The following is a 25,208-nucleotide window of genomic DNA, read 5'->3' on the forward strand; positions in this document are numbered from 1 at the left end:
CTAGAATATTTTATACTAAGCGAAGTAAGTCAATCAGAGAAAGACAAATACCATATGATTTCACTCATGTGGAATTTACAAAACAAAGCAGATGAACATATGGGAAGGAGTGGGGGAGAGAAGAGAGGGAAACAAACCACAAGAGACTCTTAATGACAGAGAATGATCTGAGGGTTGATGGAGGGAGGTGGGCGGTAGGTGGACTAGAAGGCTAATGGATATTGAGTAGGGCATTTGTTGTGACGAACACTATGTGTTGTATGTAAGTGGTAAGTCACTGAATTTTACTCCTGAAACCAACATTGCACTGTACGTTAACTATGTAAAATTTAAATAAAACACATTTAAAATAATCTGGGCACAGTTTTAATTTGATATGTTTTTAATGACGTAAAATATTATTTCATTGTGGCAATTTTGTAAAACTTAGAATATAGTATTTAAGTACATCAAAAGTCACATCATCTCCACCACTGATAAATAATACTATAAGTCTATACACACATAAATCTGCTATTTTACAATAATAATTTTTTCTTTAAAAAATGTATTTATTTATGTTGAGAGAGAGAGCACATGAGCAGGGGAGGGATAGAGAGAGAGGGAGACAGAGAATCCCAAGCAGGCTCCACATTGCCAGCACAGAGCCCAACGTGGGGCTTGAACCCATGATTGTGAGATTATGACCTGAGCTGAAATCAAGAGTCAGACACTTAACCAACTGAGCCACCGAGGTGCCCACAATAATATTTTTTCCATTTCACTTTATTCTATTCTACTCTTATACAAATTCATGTGCAAACACACACAACTATCTTATTTTATATAAAATGCAATATTCTAATAAACCAATCCCTAATATTTCTAGGTATTTGATAATGATGTTTGCCAGAACATTTTTATAAATTCTATCTGCTTTATTTGCTCCATACTAGAGAAGTTATCTGTCATTTGGGAAAAGGAAAAATATTTACATTACTGAGCAGATTTTTAAAAATTTGATTTCTAACTTTTTGAAAATTTTCTTATGTAACACAAGCTCATTAAAGCAATTTTGGAAGTCAGAAAATATTAAGCATCTCAAAAAAAAAAGCCTCAATCACACACAAGTAACCAATTATACCATATACATGCAGTTCTAGGAAGAGTACAATAATCATTTTAACTGTTTTATTTTACTCAACTATTACACAAATATTCAAATATATACTTATTCTCATTTATAAAGCAATGTTTTTAATAATTCTGCAATTAATGTTTCTTAGTTTTTAATAATCACATTTGCCCGAATAATTTTATAAGTACTTATTTACATTAATCACCCAGCCTTCAAGTCCATAAATCACACAAATATAACCATCACTATCACTAAAAAATACCTAGATTTTTCTTTCTCCTTCCAACCTCATTTAAAATTTATTCTTGGCATGTTCATACATTTTGTTTTACATATATTCTATTAAAATGACAAATTTCTTCAGAAAATATGTTATATGCTTTTATGTCCTTACTAAAGAGAGACTAAAATTCCTTTGGAATCAAAATTAGAACTGACACAATGTTAAAATGTTACAATCTGCCTGCATAGTGGTCTATATACATATGTACCCACACACATCTGAAATGCGCCTAAAATTAACAGGTTTACTTGACAAATTAACAGATGACTGAATCAGAATTAGGTGAGAGAACTTTATTCAGAAATTCTGCATTGAATATAGTAAACTACAAAAGCAATTAGCTTAAAGACTGTTAAGTCAGAAGTTTATATTTAAGCCATACTAAATATCAAACCTTAACCTAACTAAAAGGCTTATAATTTCATAAACTTCATACAAACACACATTAACTCACTCAGAGTCACTAATTCTCAACTTCACCTTTTCTACCCCAGCTCACTGCTTGTCTGTCAGATTTCTATCAAAATAGCTTTGTTTTATGTGCTGGGAACCCAATGTAATTTTAAGATTCTTAACTTTTATAAGACTCTATACATATGACTTCTTTATAGCTTAAAAATGCACTATCTGTGAACTCAAACATTTCAAATATGAAATACTAATGGAAATTTTCAATAACACTGCAATTATCTCAGTTTTTTGACGTGACCAAAAACGGAGTTGATGTCACAAAATATAATTTTTGTTGACAAATTGGATACATTTTAAGACCCCCATAAGCTATATTCCCGGCTGAAATTTGTATGCCATATTTTCCTACAATGAAAAGCTTTAAGTTAGTGGAAGGGAGAAACTAAGAACCTTCAGGCATATTCATCAATTACATAAGACTTACAGGTTTATGAGTACCATAGTAATTTTCTACTTTAAATAATTTTTAAATTGCTTAAAGAATATGAATATTACTGAGGGTTGACATTTAAAAAAAATAAAACATAAACTCAAAAGTATCCTAACAGTGAAATGCAATGTAAAAATTATTTACAAAAAATTACCCCCAAAATAAAAGATCCTTACATAAAGATCCTAAGAAAGGAAAACTTGGTTTATATCTCATAGCTAAATTTTGACAAAATGTAAACATATCACGTATAAATGTGACTGTGCTACCACAAATAGTGCTGTAATAGAAATGTCTACATGTTTATTAAATTAGTCATTGTCAGGGCAATTTCTTAAAAGTAGAAATAACTTGACAACTCTATGTTACCTACACAGGAAAATCTCTGCTTCCTAAGATGCTTTATTATTATTATTTTAGTGTAAGGTCTATAAAAGAAAGAGAAAAAGAATGCAAAGTATAAGACAGAATGTGAAGTAGTATAATGATATTTTAATGATCAAGGTAAAATGTCTAGGTTGAAGCCTGAGGCTTTATCCTGCTTGGCCTGACCCATGATTCATCTAGCCTAATAGCACTTAGAAATATGGAGAAGGTTTTCATACAAAATTTTTTGTGTGCGTGCCTACCATACAAGCAGACTTATAGACAGTTGGTTTCCAAAACAGTCCGGAAGTACCAGGAAGGTTAAAAGAACCATTGAGAGGAAGATCTCAACTTCTTACACGTCCTAAGGATGCTTTATCCTACCAGGCCATACAATCAATAGCTGTTTTTGAACATGCAGGGATTTTAGGGTTAGCTAAGCTTCTGTCTCTGCCTAGAGTATTTTGTTATATTGTCCATTCTTTGTAGAATTTTCTGGGCAGATAAACTCCTTTATCCTTTATCTACATTAAGAAAATTCAATTTTTTTCCTTTTTTATCAGTATCTTTCAATTAATCACCATTTTATTAACAGTTATGGGATCTATAAAGATCTATAATTCTTATATCATAGCTAACATATCATTATTATTACATATCCTTTTTATAACATTCTTTTCTATGTATTTTTGATGTTGTCTTTCTTTTAATACCTTTTTTGATACCATATCCCAAAACATTCTGAACTATATGTGCTTTGCTTTTAACTTTTTATGCCATTTTCTTAACCCTCTTCAAATACCTTTTTACTCCTTTAGATTTCTCTAATCCAATAAGAGAAAATAAGTTTAATTTTCATATCAGATATTTAGATATTTGGCACTTCAAATTATAATTCTTGATTTGTCTGTCATCTATTTGTGCTTATAAACCACTTTTACTTTATTTTTATTCTTTCAACTCTTTTGCTATTTTTATGATGAAAATTATACATTAAGAAAAGCTGGCATTAATTTTTTAATTTAAATTAGATTTTTATACCGTGTTATAAACTAAGCACATAGCAGTGAGCAAGATGCAGAAGATTCCTTATTTCATTATATTGCCAATTCCATCCCGATTTCCAAACTAGTTGTAAAATATAAAAAGCCTATCAAAATTTATGATTTCTGAGTTAACTGTGACATGATTTATGGTTGATTGTGACATTCCTTTTTTGCATGTGACCCACTACTCAGGCTGTTTCTCTTGAGTCAAACTTTCCGTTTCATTTATTTATTTATTTTTTAACCCTTGCAGCTTTATTTATATAAATCTTATTTTTTAATGCTCTCTTCTTTTTCACCTATAACTAGCTACAAAAAACAATAAGCATTCTTGAATTTGTATCTCAATAACAATAGTTAATATATCTTTAGGGAGTTGTTAAGAAGGAAAAATATCTAATGGGAATAATATAATAATAATAGCCATGCAAATAATAATTTGTTGAGTTATTATATTAATTAATGGAACCTTATATACTTTTATTTGCATTGCAAAATAATTATTGGAGTTAAAAAGATGTTGGTTTCTCATTCTACAGAAAAATAAATGATCATAAAGTATAAATTATTTGTCCAAAATCATGATAGACAATAAAGGTTACATTGGGAATTTAAATATAATTCCTTTAACTCTATGCTTAAAAACATTTCAGACACATTGCATTCCTTTTTTAAGAAGGCAGAGGCTATTAGGTCAGTATGAACAACACTGCCATAATGGAATAAAATACTTGGTTTGGAAACAAGTGTACTGAGTTTAGAACTATCATCTTCATAGGCAAGAGTGAAAGGTGTACTATCTCATTGTTTCTATGAATTAGGCAGCTAATTAGATCTTGGAATATTTTCCTTGGCTGTGTCTATGATTTAAGTGAATAAGAAGAAAATACTGGAAAGTAGTATAACGATTGAAAAAGGAATATAAAATGCATAATTGTTTTTATTCATTTTGCTTCCTTTCTTGTGGTTAAATATAAACTTTATGAAGGTTCATAGTTTATTCTATTCATTAATTATAAACATTTTTAAAAAAGCATTTTTCTTATATTTCTTTCATTTCCTACGTTAACAGAATGCATCACATAGGCATATTATCACTCCAGATTAGTGTTATAAATAAGAAAGACATTTTAAAAATGCCCTCCAAACCCCTCCTTTTCCAAGATTTATCAGTGGGAATTCAAACCTTGGCCTCAAGTAGATCTACTCTTATATGTTTTTCCACAGGAAGATAAAACCTGATTGATATTCAACACAGGTTCTACTTTAATGACCATCTGTGACAGTTCCGTTTTGAACATCAGCATTATGCTGACACTGCATCACTAAAATGAATGATTCCTGACACAAGAAGTCCCAGGCTGCTGACCTAAAAAAAATTGGCTCTTCTTCAGCTTGTTTTGTTTCTCTTAGTTACTTAGAAAAAACACAAAATGGGATTTTATTAATAACTGAAATTCTAAAATCTACTGTGCTATTGTGATACCTGTTTAAACATCCCACATCTTCCAAAGATTAATGGAAGTTGTTGGGCAGAACTCTGCCATGGATTTACTGTACAGGAAAGCGTTTTCTATCTATGCCAGAATGTCAAAGATATAAAGAAGCTTATGAAGCAGGCCATGTATATCTATTATTAATTTAACATTTATAAATTGTGATAATGGTAGAGTCCAAATAAGATAACATAGCTGAATATAGTTTCTCAATTATTTACTGCAAGAAAAGTATGAGCTACATGTAAGTAAAGATAGGTTAGCTACCTGAACTGTACATTTTAACCGAGTCATATAAGAACACTTTTATGTGCAATATAGTTTTAAAATAATAAACTGAAATTAAGTCTGGTACTAATTTTTCTATTTTTAGTTATTTACATGAATGATGTTTTACAACTTAAAATCATTTTGTAGAGCAATTTTATATTCAATCACGTTTAATTTTCCTCAGGTTTTTATAATGGTGTGCTTCTTTGTAAACTGATAAAATGAGTCAATAAACCACGCAAAGTATATTAAAAAATTCAATTAACTTAAAATATTTCTTTGATATTCCAAAACATAAAAAGGCTTGCTAGTGCTTTTATATACCAAGTAGCATACATCTTAAATATATTAAAATAAATAAAAATAAGAGAATAATAGTTACTGAGACATTTAAAATATTTAACTGTAGATAAGAGATTTTAAATAGAAAGACTATAGTAAAAGCAAAAAGCCAAAGGTCTTCTGTAGCTAATGCTTCCAAACATAACACAATGAATTTAAAATAAATATACCTAATAATGGGGATTAAGGAGTACACTTGCCATGATGAGCACAAGGTGAGGTATGGAACTGTTGAATTAGCATATTGTACACCTGAAACTAATATAACACTGTATGTTAACTAACTGGAATTAAAATAGAAACCTAAAAAATTAAATTAAATTAAATTAAACTGGATTTAACATTAAAAATAAAGTAAAATAAAGTACATATACTTGAAAATATACTTGAGAGCTCCCAAACATAACACAATAAATTTATAATATATATACCTGTCCACATGTACTACAAGTAGTAGATAAACATAACTTTTCAAATTCTATTTGTAAACTTCACAAGCATTAAAATATTCTAAATTTAAGGCTTCATTAGTGTATCTTTCAGTATCATATACATTTAATTAAGTCAGAATAAATCAATTCATTAAGAATCTGTTATGTGCAAACACAGGCCAAATTATGTCTTTATGTGGTAAAGACAGCTAAGGCATTAAGAACAGACAAATAATGAAAGTGGTTTGCCTTATAAGAGCCATACAATGCTGTTGGAAATAAAACTAACATATAAAAGAGATATCAGATGTGAGACTATATGGCACTTCTGAGGGAGCAACATAAACATTTCAAAATATTGCCAATATCCAACAATTTATCTTACCAATTGTCATGGTTCAGAAAGATATAAAGCCACATTCATATTTAAAAACCTGAGACCACTTCTCTTGAATTTAATTTACTATGCTTGTGCCCATGGCTTCTATATGAGGTTTGACATTTCCTTTATTTCTCAATTTGAGCCTTTATCTGAACCCCAAAGAATGCACACACCAGCAGTCTTTGGGAACCAAGTTCCATGACACAGTAGAGAATCCAACTTCCTGTTGAGGCTTAGAAGCCAAGGGCATGATCAGTTTATTTCCAAAGGTCAACTTTGAATGGGTGTCCTTTGAGTGAGTTGGGCTGAAAGTAGAAACTTATCAGATTTCTCAATCTAACATACTCTTAAAAAGAAAATGGAAAAGACAGTATCTCTCATTCTTACTACCTAGGTTGACTGTTTTCAAAATACTTGGGTCTTCTCATATACAGTGGATTTATATTGAGCTCTGTAAGGGGAAGCTATGACATTTTAAACATGACTAGATGCCAAGTATTCAACATTGTTCCTATTTCATCATGCAAACTTGCAAAATCAAGCTCTTCATTAGAAAGACCAGTCATAAACTAAGATAACTTAGTTTGGCTGTGGGAGATACATTAGTGTGTCATCAAATATATCAAGACACAATCAAAGAAAGGGTAGGTAGTTTTGGCTAAACTGGCAAAGTTTTGGAGACAGCTAGGCAAACTGAATTTGAAAATCTTTTTTCTTGGAAACAAGCATGTCATAGATATCTTAATCAGGAAATTCTCAATGGACATCTTGTGGTAAAAGCCCTATTGCTTGAATTGATCAATGAGTGTGATGTGATAAGTAGTGACAATGAATAAATCTACTCTTGAAAATTTCAGATTTGAAAGTGATGATATATATTAAGATATGGTTAGATAAGAATATAGTGTTAAAAGAGTTATTTTATTTTACTTTTTAGGATATCAGAGGATTGGATATGTGACTACAGTACTGAATGAGCTATGGAGAGAGAATGAAGAGTAAAGAGGATTGTTTATGGAAATAGGTTTCTGAATGTCTGGACAATGGTCAAAGGGAGAAATTGAGAGACTGACTTAGCAAAGGAGGAAGAAAATGATGTTTCATAATAGTGGAGTTGGAGCAAATGCTGAGAAGAAAGGGTAAATGAGTTTGAAAATGCAGAATTTCTGCAAATTGTGTACCTATCTCCAGAAGATATTTTTCCGGGCTCAACGTACCTGAAAAAAAATCAGAGGTTTTAGAACTGATCCTGGGGTAGCTACTTGAAGAAAGAAGATGCAATATAACAAAATATATTGGCACCAAGATAGCTAATAAGAGAGAAATGATCTAGTTAACCATAAAATACAAATTCAATAAAAAGAGATAATCCAGTCAGTAGGTATTAGATAAAATGATTCATACTAAAGGTCTTCATCAAAAATAATTTAATATATGGGGCGCCTGGGTGGCTCAGTTGGTTAAGTGACCAACTTTGGCTCAGGTCATGATCTCACAGTTCGTGGGTTCGAGCCCCACATCAGGCTCTGTGCTGACAGCTCAGAGCCTGGAGCCTTCTTCAGATCCTGTGTCTCCCTCTCTCTGCTCTTCCCCCACTCATGCTCTGTTTCTCTCTGTCTCAATAATAAATAAAAACATAAAAAATAATTTAATATAGAGCCTATTATTAATTATTATATTAAACTAGAGCAATGAGGACTTTTATTATGTTAAGGTATGTTTTCTCTAAACCTACTTTGTTTAGAGTTTTTATAATGATTGGATGTTGTACTTTGTCAAATGCTTTTTCTGCATCTCTTAAATGGTTTGGAAGAATAAATGTTGTTAAAATATCTATACTACCCAGAACAGTCTACACACTTAATGCAATCCCTATAAAATACCCACAGCACTTTTCACAGAGCTAGAACAAACTATCCTCAAATTTGTATGGAACCACAAAAGACCCAAAGTAGTCAAAGCGATTTTGATAAAGACAAGCAAAGGTGGAGGCATCAATTCCCGACTTCAAGTTATATTGCAAAGCTGTAGTGATCAAAACACTATAGTACTGACACAAAAATGGACACATATCAGTGGAACAAAATAGAAAACTCAGAAATAAAACCACAAGTATATGGTCTATTAATTTTCAACAAAGCAGGAAATAATATCCATTGGGAAAAAGACATTCTCTTCAACAAATGATTATGGGAAAACTAGTGCAACATGTAAAAGGATGAAACTGGACCACTTTGCTATACCAATCATGAAAATAAATTCAAAATGGATGAAAGACCTAAATGTAAGACCTGAAATCACTAAAATCCTGGAGAAGAACACAGACAGTTACCTCTATAGCAACTTTATTCTAGATATGTCTACAGAGGCAAGGGAAATAAAAGCAAAAATAAACTACTGAGACGACACCAAAATAAGAAGCTTCTGTACAGTGAAGGAAACAGTCAACAAAACTAAAAGGCAACCTACAAAATTGGAGAAGATATTTGCAAATGACATATTTGATAAAGGATCGATATCCAAAATATAGATAGAACTTATCAAACTTAACACCCTAAAAACAAACAACCTAGTTAAGACGGAAGATATAAATAGACATTTGTCCAAAGGAGACATACAGGTGGCCAACATCACTCATCATCAGGGAAATACAAATCAAAATTACAATGAAATATCACCTCATATTTGTCAGAATGGCTAAAATCAACAACACAAGAAACTGGCAAGGATGTGGAGAAAGGCAAACCTTCTTGCATTGCTAGTGAGAATGCAAACTGGTTCAGCCACTAGAAAACAGTAGTTTCCTCAACAGAACTACCTTGTTACCCAATTGTACTACTAGGTATTTACCCCCCAAACATAACTAATTAAAGGGAGTAAAGCACCCTGATGTTTATACCTACATTATCTACAATAGCCAAATTATGGAAACAGTGCAAGTGTCCATAAACTAAAGACTGAATAAGGAAGATGTGGTTTATAAACACAATGGAATGTTATTCAGTCAACAAAAAGAATGAAGTCTTACCATTTGCAGTGGCATGGATAGAGCTAGAGAGCATTATGCTAAGTGAAATAAGGCAGAGAAGAATACCATTTGATTTCATTCATATGTAGAATTTAAGAAACAAAACAGAAAAGTAAAGGCAAAAAAAGAGAGGCAAACTAAGAAACAGACTCTTAATTATAGAGAAGAAGCTGATGGTTACCAAAGGAGAGGTGGGGGGGATGGGTGATACAGGTGACGGGGATGCACTTGTGATGAGCATGGGGTGTTTGTATAAGTGTTGAATCCCTATATTGTACAACTGAAGCTAATATTACACTGCATGCTAATTAATTGGAATTTAAATAAAAAACTTTAAAGGAAAAAGAATATTAAAGAGAAAGAAAAGAATACATCCAGCCCTAATGTAGCGCATGGTATGCTGAATTTCAAGGCTAATAATATGAAGGAATGAGATTTTAGGACACCTTGGTATGGGAATAAATATACTTTGCATATGGAAGGGATATGAATAATTATAACCAAAATATGAATGTGGCAGACTGAATTATTATTAGCCTCTATTATTTACCTATCTCTGTAGCCATGGTCTTTGGCATACCATTTTGTACTTCCTCCCACCAGAGGAATAGAGTAATTCTTTCCCAAACTTGAGACTGATCTCAATTGCAAGACTATTTTTGCTAAAAAAGAACACTGACAGAAGTGGCATGTATTAGTTTAAACCCTAGGGCTTAGGAATATTGTATGCTTCTTTTTGCCCCTCTGTCCTGATAATGCCATGAGAAAAACTTCCTTTGGGTGTCTGCTGTCTCTTTAGCTTGGGCCTTTAAAGAAATACTGTGTGTGTAACTTTAAATCCTTAAATGACACAGATCAATATGCAATGAGAAACCAATATGTAAGGTAGCCCTGTACCTCGAAGTGAAATATCCCTGTTGAGGCCAGCATAGATCATATGATTGTAGTAGCTCTGGCGACTCATCAGATGAGATTAAATACAGGCTTTCTAGACCACTGTGTTTTGGGGTAGTTTGTGTAGAGGCAGAGAACATTGTTAAAATTGCCTATTCATTATAGTTTCTCAATGCCTCAAATAATGCATGGCTTATGCCTTAGTTCCTTTGAGCTGCTGTAACAAAAATACCATAGACTGGGTAGCTTATAAACAACCCAATTTTATTTCTCACTGATTTGGAGGCTGGCAAGTCCCACAGTCTAGCTGTTTCTGGATTTGATAACTGGTAACAGCCTGCCTCCTGGCTCATTAGAAGGCTGAATATTTGCTGTGTCTTCACATGGTGGAGGGGATAAGGAAGTTATCTGAGGTCCTTTGTATAAGGGCACTAATCCTCCTCATGAGGACTTCAGCCTCATGACCTAATCACCTATCAAAGGCCCTCCAAAAATTATCCATCACCACTGGTATCAATATATGAATACTGATATTCATACCAATAGGTTAGGTTTCAATATAGGAATCTGGGGGTAACTCACTTATTCCATAGAAACACATAATCTGCATTTATATTTGAATTGCTCTTTAAGCCCTTAATAACAAGGGCTATATTTTACTAATTTTTGTGCCCTCATTTGCTACACACAATGTTTAATTGTCTTAAATGCCTCTTTTCTTTTTCCCTACAAACAACATTTTATAAATCTATGTATACATAACAATAGTGCTTTTTGCTGAAGTTTTGAGGGCTAGTCACAATAATGAAAAAATGCAGGGATAATTATTTTCTGGAGCAGGATCACATTGAATAATGGTGACACAGCAACTATATCTTCAATGACAGTGATAACCAAGCTGGGCTAGCTCAACAGGGAGGATTACTAAGACTCAGAGACTGTAGAGAATAGACAGCAAGTTCTCCGTCTCTGGCCTTGGACTCTGGCATTGGATACTGAAAAGCTGCCAAGTGACAGAATACACTGGAGCAACATGGAGAGCAGAAATCCGAAAGAGTACAATGGCTCCCTTTGGTAGCAGCTACTAAAGGATAAAAATCTAAGTGGAGATTTTGGTAATCTGGTGATGGTAAAAAAAATGAATCAGGAACTGTTAATGAAGAGAGGTCTTGATTAATATTCTAAACTTTCAATTGAGAACCTTAAACTACTGTGTCTTAGGAATAATAGATGAAAGAAAATAAACCATACTTGACAGGATCAGTGTGATCTTCCTATCCTTTATAAGCTTGAAGAAAATAGAATCATCTCAGAAATTAAGTATCAATGTTTAGGGCTTCTGAAGTTATACACAGACATGGCCACACACACACACACACACACACACACACACACACACACACCATTTACTAAAACAACTGTTAGGTAAGTTAGAAATAGGACCATGTGACTCAAAACAAAGTGACTATAGAAAAAGACCATATAATCTAAGTCATGAACTAGAAAATAATTATGGTTTTATATTCAACTTAGAGACTTTAAAATAACTGTTAATTAAATAAATGAAAGTACAGAGTATTTGTTTTATAAAATAAATATATAAAATGCCAATAAGAAACCTACACATAGATACTGCAAGAGCTAAAAAAACAAAAGTTATCAGGGATGCCTAGGTGGCTTTGTTGGTTAAGTGACCAACTCTTGATTTCGGCTCAGATCATGATCTCACATTTCCTGTGTTTGAGCCTCGCATCAGGCTCTGCCCCTCCTCTGCTCATGAGTGTCTTCTTCTCTCTCAAAATAAATAAATAAACTTAAAAAATTATCAATAGAAACATATCCAAATTGGAAAAGATAGATAAGAAAAAATGTCAAATATAATCAAAATGCTTATTGGGCGGTATAATGAATAGCTTTAACATTTCATATGAGTTAAGTTGCAGGATATAGAATTCTATACTGAATGGAAGCAATAATTGGCTTTTTAAAAGTGGCAAACAAAATCAAGGCATTTTCAAAATTGGCCCAAAAATATCAAATCACATATTAAGTGATATGTGCAAATATAAAGAAGTGTAAGGCAAATCACATTTAAAAACATAATAGTAAACGGCTGTAGACAACAGAAAAATTAAAAAAAAAAGACAGAGCTATATCTCCCAGTACATAAAGAGAAACAATGACTCTAAAATATGATTTTTTGGAAGAAAATAAACGGAAGCCTAAAGACAGTGAAATTCTATCTTTAAGTTGCTGAAAGGAAATGACTGTGATTATATATTTTAAAAATCTTAAAAAGTGATATTAAAATATTTTCAAGATTAAAAAATGAAGAAAATGCAGTTGACCCTTGGTTTAGAGTTGCCAGTACCTCACACAGTAAAAAATCCATGGACAACTTTTGACTCTCTAAAAACTTAACTAACAATAGACTACTGTTGACCAGAAACTGACAAAATAAACAGGCAAAGAACACACATTTTGTATGTTTTATGTATTCTTATAATAAAAGAATCTAGAGAAATGAAAACGTTATTAAGAATCTTAAAAAAAAACACATTTATACTAGTGGATAATTTTTTTCTTTAAATCCACATATAAGTGGACTGATGCAGTTCAAATCTGTATTGTTTAGGGTTCAATTGTATTCATACAGTCTCAGAGGAGCTATACTGAAAGGAATACTAAAGATATGCTATTAGAAAGAAAAATAATCATTCTAGATGCAAGACAAAAAATAGCACGAGGAAGATAATTATCTGGAGAAATATACATTTTTATACTAATTTTGTAAAATAAAAATGTCATCCACAGAACAGAAAAGAAGTAGGATTAAAATACATGGTAACAATGACAGAAAAAAATGTCAGAGAGCATAAATGCAGCTCAAGTTTGTAAGATCCTGGTATCGTTAGAGAAGTGGTAAAAGAAATTCATTAAATTAAGATCTTATTAATGATTAAGATCTTGTCAAAGATACATGCTATAATTACTAGAATAACTTCTAAAATAATAATAAAATACTAAAATAATATGGAAATAGGGCTAAAAATCTTGATCCTTACCAAAGAAATTATAGAATAAGAAAAAGAAATTGGGAAAAATAGAAAGAAATACTAAGACAGTAGATTCAAATCCAAATATAAATTCCATTGTAGATAAATTAATTTAATTCTCCAAATAATAAGCTATTGTGCAAGAAAATTAAAATATAGTATAGGAATGCAATCATAGTGGGGTGATATTTGACATATTCTCTAAGTAACTGATAGAAAAACAGGATATTAAATAAAGAATTAATCAACAAACAGAAAGGATATTGAAGGTTTAAACCATATGATTGATCATGTGATTTATGCAGAGCTTTGCACCTAGTAAGTGCAACATGCATATCATCTTTTCAAGTGCACATGAACCACAGTATAAAATTAACCACGTATTGGTTCTTATAGCAAATACCAATTAGTTTTTATTTGCATCTTATCTAATCTAATCACTTTTTTTTTTACAAAAATTAGCATTTTTTAAAATTCATTCAGTTACTATTGAGCTTTATAAACCTAAACCCATTCACTTACACTGAATTATTTGTCACTTGTGCATTTAGACAATCAAAACATTTAGCAGTTCATTTCACCCAGTTCATTTTTTCTCTTGATAATCTTACTTATTGATGAATATAAACAGTTTTCGTAGGTAAGCTTCTCATGGCTTTGTATGGAGCTCTAGTGTGTGCGCCTCGGTAAGAGAAGGATTACCATTCTCAGTGGGTGGACTATTTTTAGTCTCCCAAATCTGACACATTTTTAGTCAAATGCTAGACCCATATGATAAGTGGACTAAATAAATCACTGTTTTAAAGGTATATTTTTGTTTCCTTTGATTTGGTTATAAAAACAACCATCTATTAGTTTTTCAGTTACACCAAAATTAAACCTCAATTTTCCTTATTTTTTTAAATGCCCCAACCAATCAAGTGACCTCTGAACCTAACTGAAAGAATAAATTGTATATTCTGGTTATGACTTAACTAAGAATTGGTAGCCAAAACAATCTGTCTATAATAACTAGTCATGAGGATGTAAATCAAAGTGATGAGAATAACATGTTACCATAAAAATATAGAGTTCTATAAATCTACTGACTACTCATATCCTCATATTAAAGCTACACTTCCTTGTATCCTACCAGAAAAACTGATAATTTAATAATTAAAAATATATACAATTATTATTATGGTTAAAATTTACAATGATAATTATATCAATATAAACTATTTTGTGGTGATGTTGAAATGATTGGCAGCTAGATTTTCCAGAATTGCAAGCTTTGGAGAGACTTTGGAACATTCTTAATATTCATTTCTATGATTACCTTGGGGAAGAAGGGCTTTTAGCTATATCTCTTTCTTTGTGATATGAACACACATGGGTAATTATCTCAACTCCACAACTGGAATTTCAATTCAACACCAGATTCTTTACTCATTATCTGGAATGAAATCTCTTATTAGAGGAAGACGTTCAGTCTTGGATGATATAATAAGTACTCTACATTTATGGATATCTCTACTTTGACAGAGCAAGGCAAATTTGAGTCTTATGTATAAGCTTGAACTTTTTTTCAGAATCTGGACTAACAGTTGGAATTGTTTATCAAAGTCTTTGGCTATGTATAACTTCTAGTATGGAGGGTTGTGAAGAAGGAAGTACAAGATCTAATGCTTCTAACCCATTCATTTTGGTTACATTATATTTTTTCATTTGAGAATGATGATATGTGCATATTGATATTTTTACACATCTGGTTCAGGCATTCTATCTTTCAGGAAAATTAAAAACTCTTCAATTACATTATTATATCTGATGCAAAATATTCCATTAGGACCAACTTTTCACTTTTTCAGTTTCTACTATTCCATTAATGTTAACCTTTCTATTTTATCAGTATTATTCTATCATATATATTATTTTAATCATGCTGTAGATATAATTATTGATCTCACAATTACTGTCTTATTTTAAGCAACTACCAAAACAGTTGGTTGGTCACCATACACACTATGTTGCTGCTATGTGCTGTTTATATGACTTGTGAATAGTAGCAGGCCATAATCTTGCAGATATTGATAGTAGCCAGACAGAATTCAGAGATCTGAAGATAATTCTTTCACTTGATTATTTTACTAATATTAAAGGAAAATGTCAATAAGAACCTTCTTAAAGGATCAATGTTTAACTAAGTTTACTTTGAAAATAAAAGACTATAAGGGAGTACATTACTTTGTACTACAATTTCATTTTTACTTTTTAAATAATTATTTTATTATTAAAAGGTAGTTATGTTAAGCCTTTAGAAGTATGGGTTTTTTTAAATTTAATTGATTATATTTATAATGATTGATTATAGGAAAATAGTAAATGAAATACAATTAATTATTTAAATCATGTTACAGAAATTTACAGAGAATCACATGGGGAGGAAATAGCATCCTCAAATGAATGGCAAAGTTATAAAAACAAATGCCATAACTGCTAATAAAATTTTCATTTATCGCCAAAGTATCAATTACCTAGTTATTACTACCTTAAAGTTTCCCAAAGAGTTTTCAGTAATGGAGAACATTTTTCAGTTCATTAAAGTTGGTTACCTAGGTGCAAACAGCCATATATTAAACACTGTGGTGTTTTATGTACCTGTGGTATGAAGATTTGTCTTCTATAGCTTCCTTATCAAAATGATTTCCTGGGATGCCTGGGTGGCTCAGTGAGTTGAGCATCTGACTCCTGATTTTGGCTCAGGTCAAGATTCTAGAATTATGGGATAGAGCCCCATTTGGGATTCATTCTCTCTCTCTCTCTGTCTGTCTCTCTCTCTCTCTCCTTCTACTCCTATCCCCTGCTTGTGTTCTCTCTTTCTCTCTGTCTCTTTCTATTTCTCTAAAAAATAAAAATAAAGGTAAAAATGACTTCTCTGGAAAATTGCCCATGATTATAATCAAAAGAAAATAAATTTATTCTAAAAATTTTTAAAAGCATGTTTATAATTTTGACAAATTACTTTTTTCTGATTTAAGAACTACATAATGTTAAGGATATCTATTCCCTTTCAAAACTGCTTTTTTGGATAATTCAACAGAAGTTTTTACTACTTTGGGGTCTAACAATCTGAGAGATTTTTGACATACTGTGGTTTAATAGAGAAACGCCCTTTTCTTTATTTTCACAAGTAGCACTGGCCTGTTAACTGAGCTCAACATTTCCCTTGAAGCAATCCTTAAAAAGCAACGGAGCCATTGATGAATTTTATATAAAGATTTAAATTCCAGCGTTTGGTTTTTTATTTTCCTGAGATGCAAAATAAAACCAAATAAACCATGCAAGTAGTTAATTAAAACCTTCTTTTAATATATCAAAGAAAGCAGTATTTTGTGCGATCAAAAGAAATTTTATAATGATTTTCAAAGGCTAACTTGCTTGAATATGTTTTCTTCTTTTAAGTTGCCTGTGCCTTTAAAAAGCCATGCTTTTTAAGATTTTGGAGATTTCCAAAGGAATAGGAAAAGTTCACATAGCATATATGTAGTTGGATGTCACGTAATTGAGAAATTCAGAACCCAAACTGAAGCTTATTCAATAAGACTATAATGCCCTTAATTACCTATTTCTATTCCCCTTACTGGTCTTGGTTTTCTTTATCTCTGTTTATCTTTCTTTGCACAGATTTATCTACTATCTATCTATCTGCCTACCTACCTACCTACTTATCTGCCTCTTTGTCTCTACCTCCCTACTCTAGCATTTATCTAATTTTACTTATACTCTTTATAACTTCAAATTTGTATGTACTGAGGCAGAAAAAAAAACCTCAAAAAGTCCTCTAGGCTTAATTGTGTAATGAGAAATTTATATGGACTTATCAAAATCAGTTCCAATTATACATTTTAACAACATAAGACAATTCCAAAATTCACTGAAGTTTATTACAATTACAAAAATATATCTTGTCTCATTACACTCTTCTCAATGCACTGTATTCAGGATGCTAACGACCAACTTTTGATTTATATTTCCCTGCTAATGAGTGATGTTGGGCATCATATTTTTCTTTTTTTTCTTAATTTTTTAAAATGTTTCTATTTATTTTTGAGAGAGAGAGAAAGAGGGAGAGAGAACAAGCGGGGGTGGGCCAGAGAGAGGAAGACACAAAATCAGAAGCAGGCTCCAGGCTCTGAGCTGTCAGCACAGAGTCTGACATGGGGCTGAAACATGTGAATTGCAAGAACATGACCTGAGCTGAAGTCGGACGCCTAACCGACTGAGCCACCCGGGTGCCCTGAACATCATCTTTTTTCATGTGTCTGTTAACCACCTGGATGTCTTCTTGGGAAAAGTGTCTGTTCATGCTTTTGCCCATTTCTTTACTGGAGTATTTGTTTTTTGGGTGTTCAGTTTGATTATTTTTTTGTAGATGTTGGATACTAATCTTTTATCTAATATGTCATTTGCAAATATCTTTTTCCCATTTTGAGAGTTGCATTTTATTTTTGCTGAGTGTTTCACTCGCTGTGCAGAAACTCTTTTCCTGATGAGGTCCCTATAGTTCATTTCTGCATTTGTTTCCCTTGCCTCTGGAGACATGCCAAGTAAGAAACTGCCACAACTGAGATCAAAGAGGTTGTTGTCTGTTTTCTCTTCTAGAATTTTGATGGTTTCCTGACTTACCTTAAGTCTTTCACACATTTGGTGTTTATCTTTGTGTATAGTGCAAGAAAGTGGTCCAAGATCATTCTTCTGCATGTTGCTGCCCAGCTTTCCCAGCACTATTTGCTGAAGAGACATTTGTCTGTTAGATACTCCTTCCTGCCTTGTCAATGATTAGTTGGCCATATGTTTGTGGGTCCATTTCTGGGTTCTCCATTCTGCGCCATTGAGCTGTGTCTGTTTTTGTGCCAGTACCATACTGTCTTGATGATTACAGCTTTGCAATACAGTTTCAAGTCCAGAATTGTTATGCCTCCGTCTTTGGTTTTCTTTTTCAACATTGTAGCTACTTTTGTGATTTCATACAAATTTGAGGATTGTTCTAGCTCTGTGAAGACTGCTGGTGTTATTTTGAGAGTGATTCTATTGAATGTGTAGATTGCTTTCGGTAGTATTGACATTTTAATAATATTTCTTCTTCCAATTCATCAGAATGGAATGTTTTTCTATTTCTTTGTATCTTCTTCAATTTCATTAATAAGTTTTCTATAGTCTTCAGTGTATAGATATTTTACCTTTTTGGTTAGGTTTATTCCTATGTATTTTGGTGCAATCGTAAATGAGATCAATTCCTTGATTTCTCTCTGCTGCTTGATTTTTGGTGTATAGACATGCAACCAGTTTCTGTTCTTTATTTTTGAAGGATAATTATGTTAAATACAGAATTCAAAATTGTTGTTGATGATGTTGTTTTTCTCCACCACTTTAAGCATGTCTCCTTCTTTCTCTATAGTAAGTTTTGTTGTTGCTGTCGTTGTTTGTTTTCCTTCTCTGATTTCTTTCAAAAATTTCTCTTTGTCTTTGACTTACTGCTGTTCAAATATGATTTGACTAGGTATAGATTTTTTAAATAATTTATCTGCTTACAGTTCCTTGAGCTTCCTAAATTTATGGCTGAATGTCTGTTATTAATTTTGGAGCAAGATCAGTTATTATTACTCTGTTTTTCTTTTTTTTAATTCTATGTTTCCCTCTGGCAATCCAATTACACACATGGACACATTTGGCAATTATAATTGCTAACTGGATATATCCATTTTTGTTTGTTGTCTACCTGTCCATTATTATCTTTAACATATTAAGTATAGTATTTTAACGGCCTCATCTAGACTGATTCTTATGATTGCTTTCTATCGGAAAGTATATTTGTCTTCTTGCGCTTTTGTGTAGCTTATGATATATTCTGAAAGCTGGATATCTTTTATAAAATACTGAACACTAACAAAAATTTTTATATCTGTAAATGGGCACAAAATTCTTTCTGCTACTTTAGTTCAAACACTTGAGTAAGTCAATTTAGGTGCTGACATTCAAATGTTTTCAAAACAAAAGAGAAACTAAAGCAATTTAATTATCTATATTTGGACACAAACTTTGGCTTAGGTGATATATAAAAAAAGGGAAGTGTATTCTCATATATACTATGCATATATAATATCAAATATATAGATAACTTAGTCTGCTATAAATATATTTATATTTATATACAAAGTAAAATTTCTCCAAGTGGACTTCTTGTAGGTAAGAATGATCTAAGACAGATTATTTAAACATAAGATAATTTAAGAGATAAATTAAATAAATTAAATTCTTAGAAGATATATATCCTGAGTGCTTAGAGCAGAATCAATTTTTCTCCATTTTATTATAAATAAGGCATAGACATTTTTGTGCTTTGGAATATTTTTTCATGGCTCAAATCTCTGCATTCCAAATTAACCATAAATAGACACATAGTTAATTTTATGGGGACTAGGAAAAAATCTAGTCAATTTATGCCTTAAAAACCTGCTACTAAGAATATGGTGTAAAGACCAGCAGCTTCAATATCATCTGGGTGCTGACCAGAAATGCAGAATATCAGATCCCATTCCAGATGTATTGAATTTGAATAAGCATCTTAATAAGTACAGGTAAGCCAGCACAAATGTCCAAGAAACTCTGTTTTAAAGGACAAATAAAATTTGGCCTGATGCTAATCACTTTCGGTATCTAATCTCTTCAGAATGTTCAGGTTCTTTTATGTCCTTTTCCATTTGATGGAAATAGGCTGAAAAAAATTCAGTAGAAGCCCTCTAGCATTCACATAATATCATTTACAAGGTTATAATTACTATTTCAGTATTACACTTGACCTTTGGATACTTGCAATCCATGAGGGCCTTCATTGGCTCAAAATAATTTTGCCATATTTCAACTGCTTATCCTTTTTTTTTTTTGCCATTTGAATCTGTTTATTTATTTTTTAACATATGCAATTATTTTCCATCATTTACATTACAATAGTTACAATTACACTCCAAACAGAAAAGCAAAGTAAAAATCAAAACCCCAACTTCTATTTCATGTAGTTAGACTTATACAGAAATTAGAAGGTTAAGTAACAACTAGCTAATCACCTAATTTCACAGCTATCTGAAGTGGCAATCATTATATAGCAGCTTATCTATGATACATTCAAGATAAATGATACAATTTATTACTTGCCCATAAGCTAAAACACAGCCTGCTTAATACCTTTCCTTAAATTCCATCTCTATACTACAACTGCTTATCCTTTAAAACAGAGACATAGAGGCCTCTGTTATGACTCTGTCATTTAAAAATAAACCCTGTTGATATATCACACAATTATAGAGAAAAGAATGAGAAAACTCTTGCATTATTGGAGTCCAAGTCTAAAAAAAAATAATCTCTTCTAACGTGTATTGAATTGTTCAGATTCTCAAATTGCATCTGTTCTTCTCCAGAAAATGCATTTATACATTATTTTGAAAAAAGTATAGGATATTCTGTAACCATGTTCTCAACTCAAGGTAAAAGTCATACTTTACATTTAAGTTTCGAGTAATTCCATGTGTGATTATTCTAAGCATAGTTGTGACTTTTTTAATTCTATATAATTTGGCAACTAATACTTGGATAAACTGACAACCTCTAATTATATATCCTGCAATATCACATATAATTCTACAAGTCATAATTTCTAAATTCTCAGCAACAGTTATTAATAGGCTTTAAATCATTTTTTTGAAACAGAGAAAATATATTCTAATCTGAGATGTTTAAGAACATAAGATTTATTATAGGTAAATAATATAGAAAAGGATAAATAACTATGCTTTACACTCCATTATTGATATTTCTAAAATATGTGTCAGTATAGAGTAACAGTATAAACATTAGAATAGCCGTTTATTACATGATTTTAAATCTTGCTGTCATATAGAAAGCCTAGAGGCATTCTTTTCCTTTCTTATGTTTACTTGTTAATTTTTAGCTCTATCCAAGGTTGGACGAAATTCATCATTTTTCTGTTCCAGAGTTACAAGGTGCTTGTGAACTATTACGTTATTGTTTTAGTTTGGATAGATTTGCAATTCTTGCATTTTGCTTGAACCATTGTTGAACTGAATCCCCCAATGCAAAGTAAAGTCAGCAAAACCTGCCAAGTTTTTCCTAGCTTTGGATTGAAAGGTAAAGTCAGAAATTTTCTAAATCAAATTGGAAAAGTGAAAAATAGCCTAAGGACAAAAAAAAAATCCCTTAACTGAAAGAATAGTTGGAGGCATCATCACAAAATTTGGGACAACACCGAGTTATACACTGAGTACACAGAATATCAAAATCCCTAAAACAAGAATTGAGTGTCACTGATTTTATGCTCTTCTATTTTCATTGCACTGTTCCAACAAATCTTTTCACTTGTCACAAAGATGAGTCAAAAGAACTGCATGTGGTACAGAATCCTTCTTCCTACTTGCTCTCAAGTAACCAATATATTCTTTTCATAAACTTTTCCATTCTCAGTTCAGTTTTAAAATGATGAATGGCTTAGACAAATACTCTCACAAGTCTTAAGTGGGAAGAAAGCCATATTGCAAAATAATTATCAAAAAAACCTTACTCATTATGTGCCATGTCTTCTATTTTTTTCTTCAACTCACGACCCTGAGATCAAGACTTGAGCTGAGATCAAAAGTCAGATGCTTAACCAACTGAGCCACTCAGGTGCCCCATATGCCATTTCTTTTAAATTAACACCAGTATGATATTGTTTTAGAACTAATAAAAATAAACAGAAAAAAATGAAACTATGAAAAGCTATCTTCAAGTCATTCTTACTCTTCATTTAACTCTCATATCTAAAAATACTGAGTATTTTACTGCAAATTTTATAATTTAATATTAAAAAATCAAAGTGATACATTATTGAGATATTGCAGTTTTTTCTCTATGTCTAAGAGCTACTCGATAAATTTTGGGTGCATTTTTTACATGATCTAAATGATGCACTTCAGATGATTTTTTAAATTCATAAGTTGGTGGCTCAGATGGTATTATTCTCTAATCCCAGGAATTCAAGTAGAGCTGTGGCTTTTTTCTTTTTACTTTTTTTTTTTTTGCATAGCCACTTCACAGGTTTTAGCTTCAGTTTCCTGATTTACAAAAGGTGGAGTGTGTGTGTGTGTGTGTGTGTGTGTGTGTGTGTGTCTAGATATAGGAATTAAAATCAAATAGAACTGACTTTGTGTTTCTGCTTAACCAGTTATTATTTGAAACAAATCAAGCATACCTTACAATTTTGTTGAACTCCTCTGTAAAATACAAATATTAATATCACATCATAATTATAAATATTTTATGAGATGACATACAGTGTATATGAGGTCTTGGGTTATTATTATTTATTCAGAAGCATACTGGTATTCCTTCTGAGTTTAGATATCACTTCTAAAATATTGCCCATGCCTGTAATTCTGATTCTGACCTGTTCCTACAGCCTTTGGTGGGATACATGTTTTTAAATAAACACACACACACACACACACACACACACACACACACACACACACACTACTAGAAATGGCTATTACTCAACCTCTGAAACCTTAGGAAAGTTAGTTCGCTTTGGCACAGGCATCATGTTGTGTGCAAGAGAACCCCATTTTCCAGTTACTGCCAGGCAATTTGACAAATTCTCTGAGAGTAAATTATCAAACAATAATTCTTGTCTTTCTCTAACAGAAAGTTAAGATTAAAGAAATTAAATATACCATAAATTCTCCTTAATACCAACAGTACTGATAATATCACAGAGAGCAAAAGGATGATTATACTTTTGAACAATAACAGACATTATACAAAATAAGGTGGTTTTTTTTTTCAGAATACTTGTGCTTTGTCAGGCTTTGCACATAGGTTATTTGTAATTTTCAAAGCAAATCTGCTAGATGTGTACTTTCTCCCCTACTTTAAAAGTGAGAAAATTAAGAGTAGGCAATTTCCAAACACTTCACAATCAGCAAATGAAAGGTGAGATACAAACTCACATCCTTATACATTCCCAATCAAAATGATTGCCACCCTAAGATTTCAGGAGTACAGAAGACGTAAACTTATACCACACACACAAAAAAAGATATTTCTTGGAAGAAATAAAATGTTAACAAGAATTGACTTTAATAAGGGAAATTGTATTGTTTTTTTCCTGACTGGGCTGACAGACTGCAGGGTAAAGAAATACAATCTGAATTGGCCCTAAAAGAAGCAAAAAGAAATACACAGAAGGGAAGAGGTGGCTATAATTAGTTATATATAGTTTCCCTTTTAGTATCTTTCAGTTCAGTAAAATAGTTATTTTAAAAGCATATATATGCAACAGTCCAGGTATTTATCACATATTACTCCTTCCAAATACCCCACTTCCTTATACATGAGTATTACAAGTACTACCTGCATGAACATGAATGATGTGAGTTGATAACATATCAGTACAGAAAGTTAACAGAAAGTTTCCAAGATGATTTTTGTGAGGTAATTAAAAGGATTTCAAAATAACCTTTAAAATTGTCTGTTATTGTTCAAGATAGAGTAACAGAAAAGTAATATTCCTGCCCACTAGAACATCTACCATACACACACACACACACACACACACACACACACACCATCAATTTTCAGATATTGGACATCAAACACTGAAAGGAAATGATCCATGCAAGAGGATAAGTAAATTAGTTAAGACCAATGCTTGTTTAAGTTTATTGTCTGGAAAGAATTTCCAGGCACAGGGAAAAGAGGGAACTGAGGTGGAAGTCCAGAGGGTCTTTCTGGGTTAAAGGGCCCGATCTGAGTCATGAAGATGAAGGCATCTTGAGTTGAAAGGCATACTAGTGGAGAGGAGAAAGCTGTCCACAGCGACATCCAAATGATCCGTGGAGGGCACTACTCAATTCTTCAGCTACGTACGTATCAGTTAATGCTGGTGATGAAACTGCATGAGGCTGGCAGAATGCTACCTAAAACCAGCAGAGGGAATAATACCCAGTACTTCCCACTTCTGAAAAGTCTCTACAGCTAAGCAGATCAGCTCATGAGTCAAACGAGTAGAGTTCTCAGAAGGGTCCTCCCTGAGGAGAGGGTCAAAATTAGCCCTGATTAAAGGGTACTGTGTTCCTACCTAAAAACCTTACAAGTAACTCTCAAGAAGATCAATCTACTTTCCAGTAAGTGCATCTCACAGTAAAGATTAAAACCATGAATAGGAATATAAAAACCATTCAGTGCTCAGCAAGGTAAAATATGAAAAGTTGGTATTACATTTTTAACAACATTACTAAGAATGCAAAAATGGAAAATACAACATATAAAAAAGGAAAAATTCAAACCATAGAATTAGGCCAGAAATAATAGATATGATGTAGTAGTATATAACAGGGTTTTTTTTTGTTTTCCAATTATCTGACCAACCAACAGAGCCATAATTCAAAATTATGTATCTGTTACTTTCCCACTTGCTGTTTATACAGATTACCTGAAATTTAATGGCTTAAACCATCTAGATTTATTGTCTGATTTTTCTGGATGTTGGAAATCTGAAATGAGT

At 32.0% G+C, this 25,208-nt stretch overlaps 1 long non-coding RNA gene across 1 annotated transcript in view; it reads left to right on the top strand.

Annotated features, from left to right (window-relative positions):
- Window positions 1-7,577: 7,577 nt before the first annotated feature.
- LOC115279466 overlaps window positions 7,578-25,208 on the top strand; it is a 30,033-nt gene continuing 12,402 nt past the window's right edge. The window contains exon 1 of the long non-coding RNA XR_003903453.1: window positions 7,578-7,773. This is a non-coding gene — a long non-coding RNA (uncharacterized LOC115279466). The remainder of the gene's footprint in view (window positions 7,774-25,208) is intronic.

This window comes from Suricata suricatta, chromosome 15, assembly GCF_006229205.1.
Source record: "Suricata suricatta isolate VVHF042 chromosome 15, meerkat_22Aug2017_6uvM2_HiC, whole genome shotgun sequence".
NCBI classification, from domain to species: domain Eukaryota; kingdom Metazoa; phylum Chordata; class Mammalia; order Carnivora; family Herpestidae; genus Suricata; species Suricata suricatta.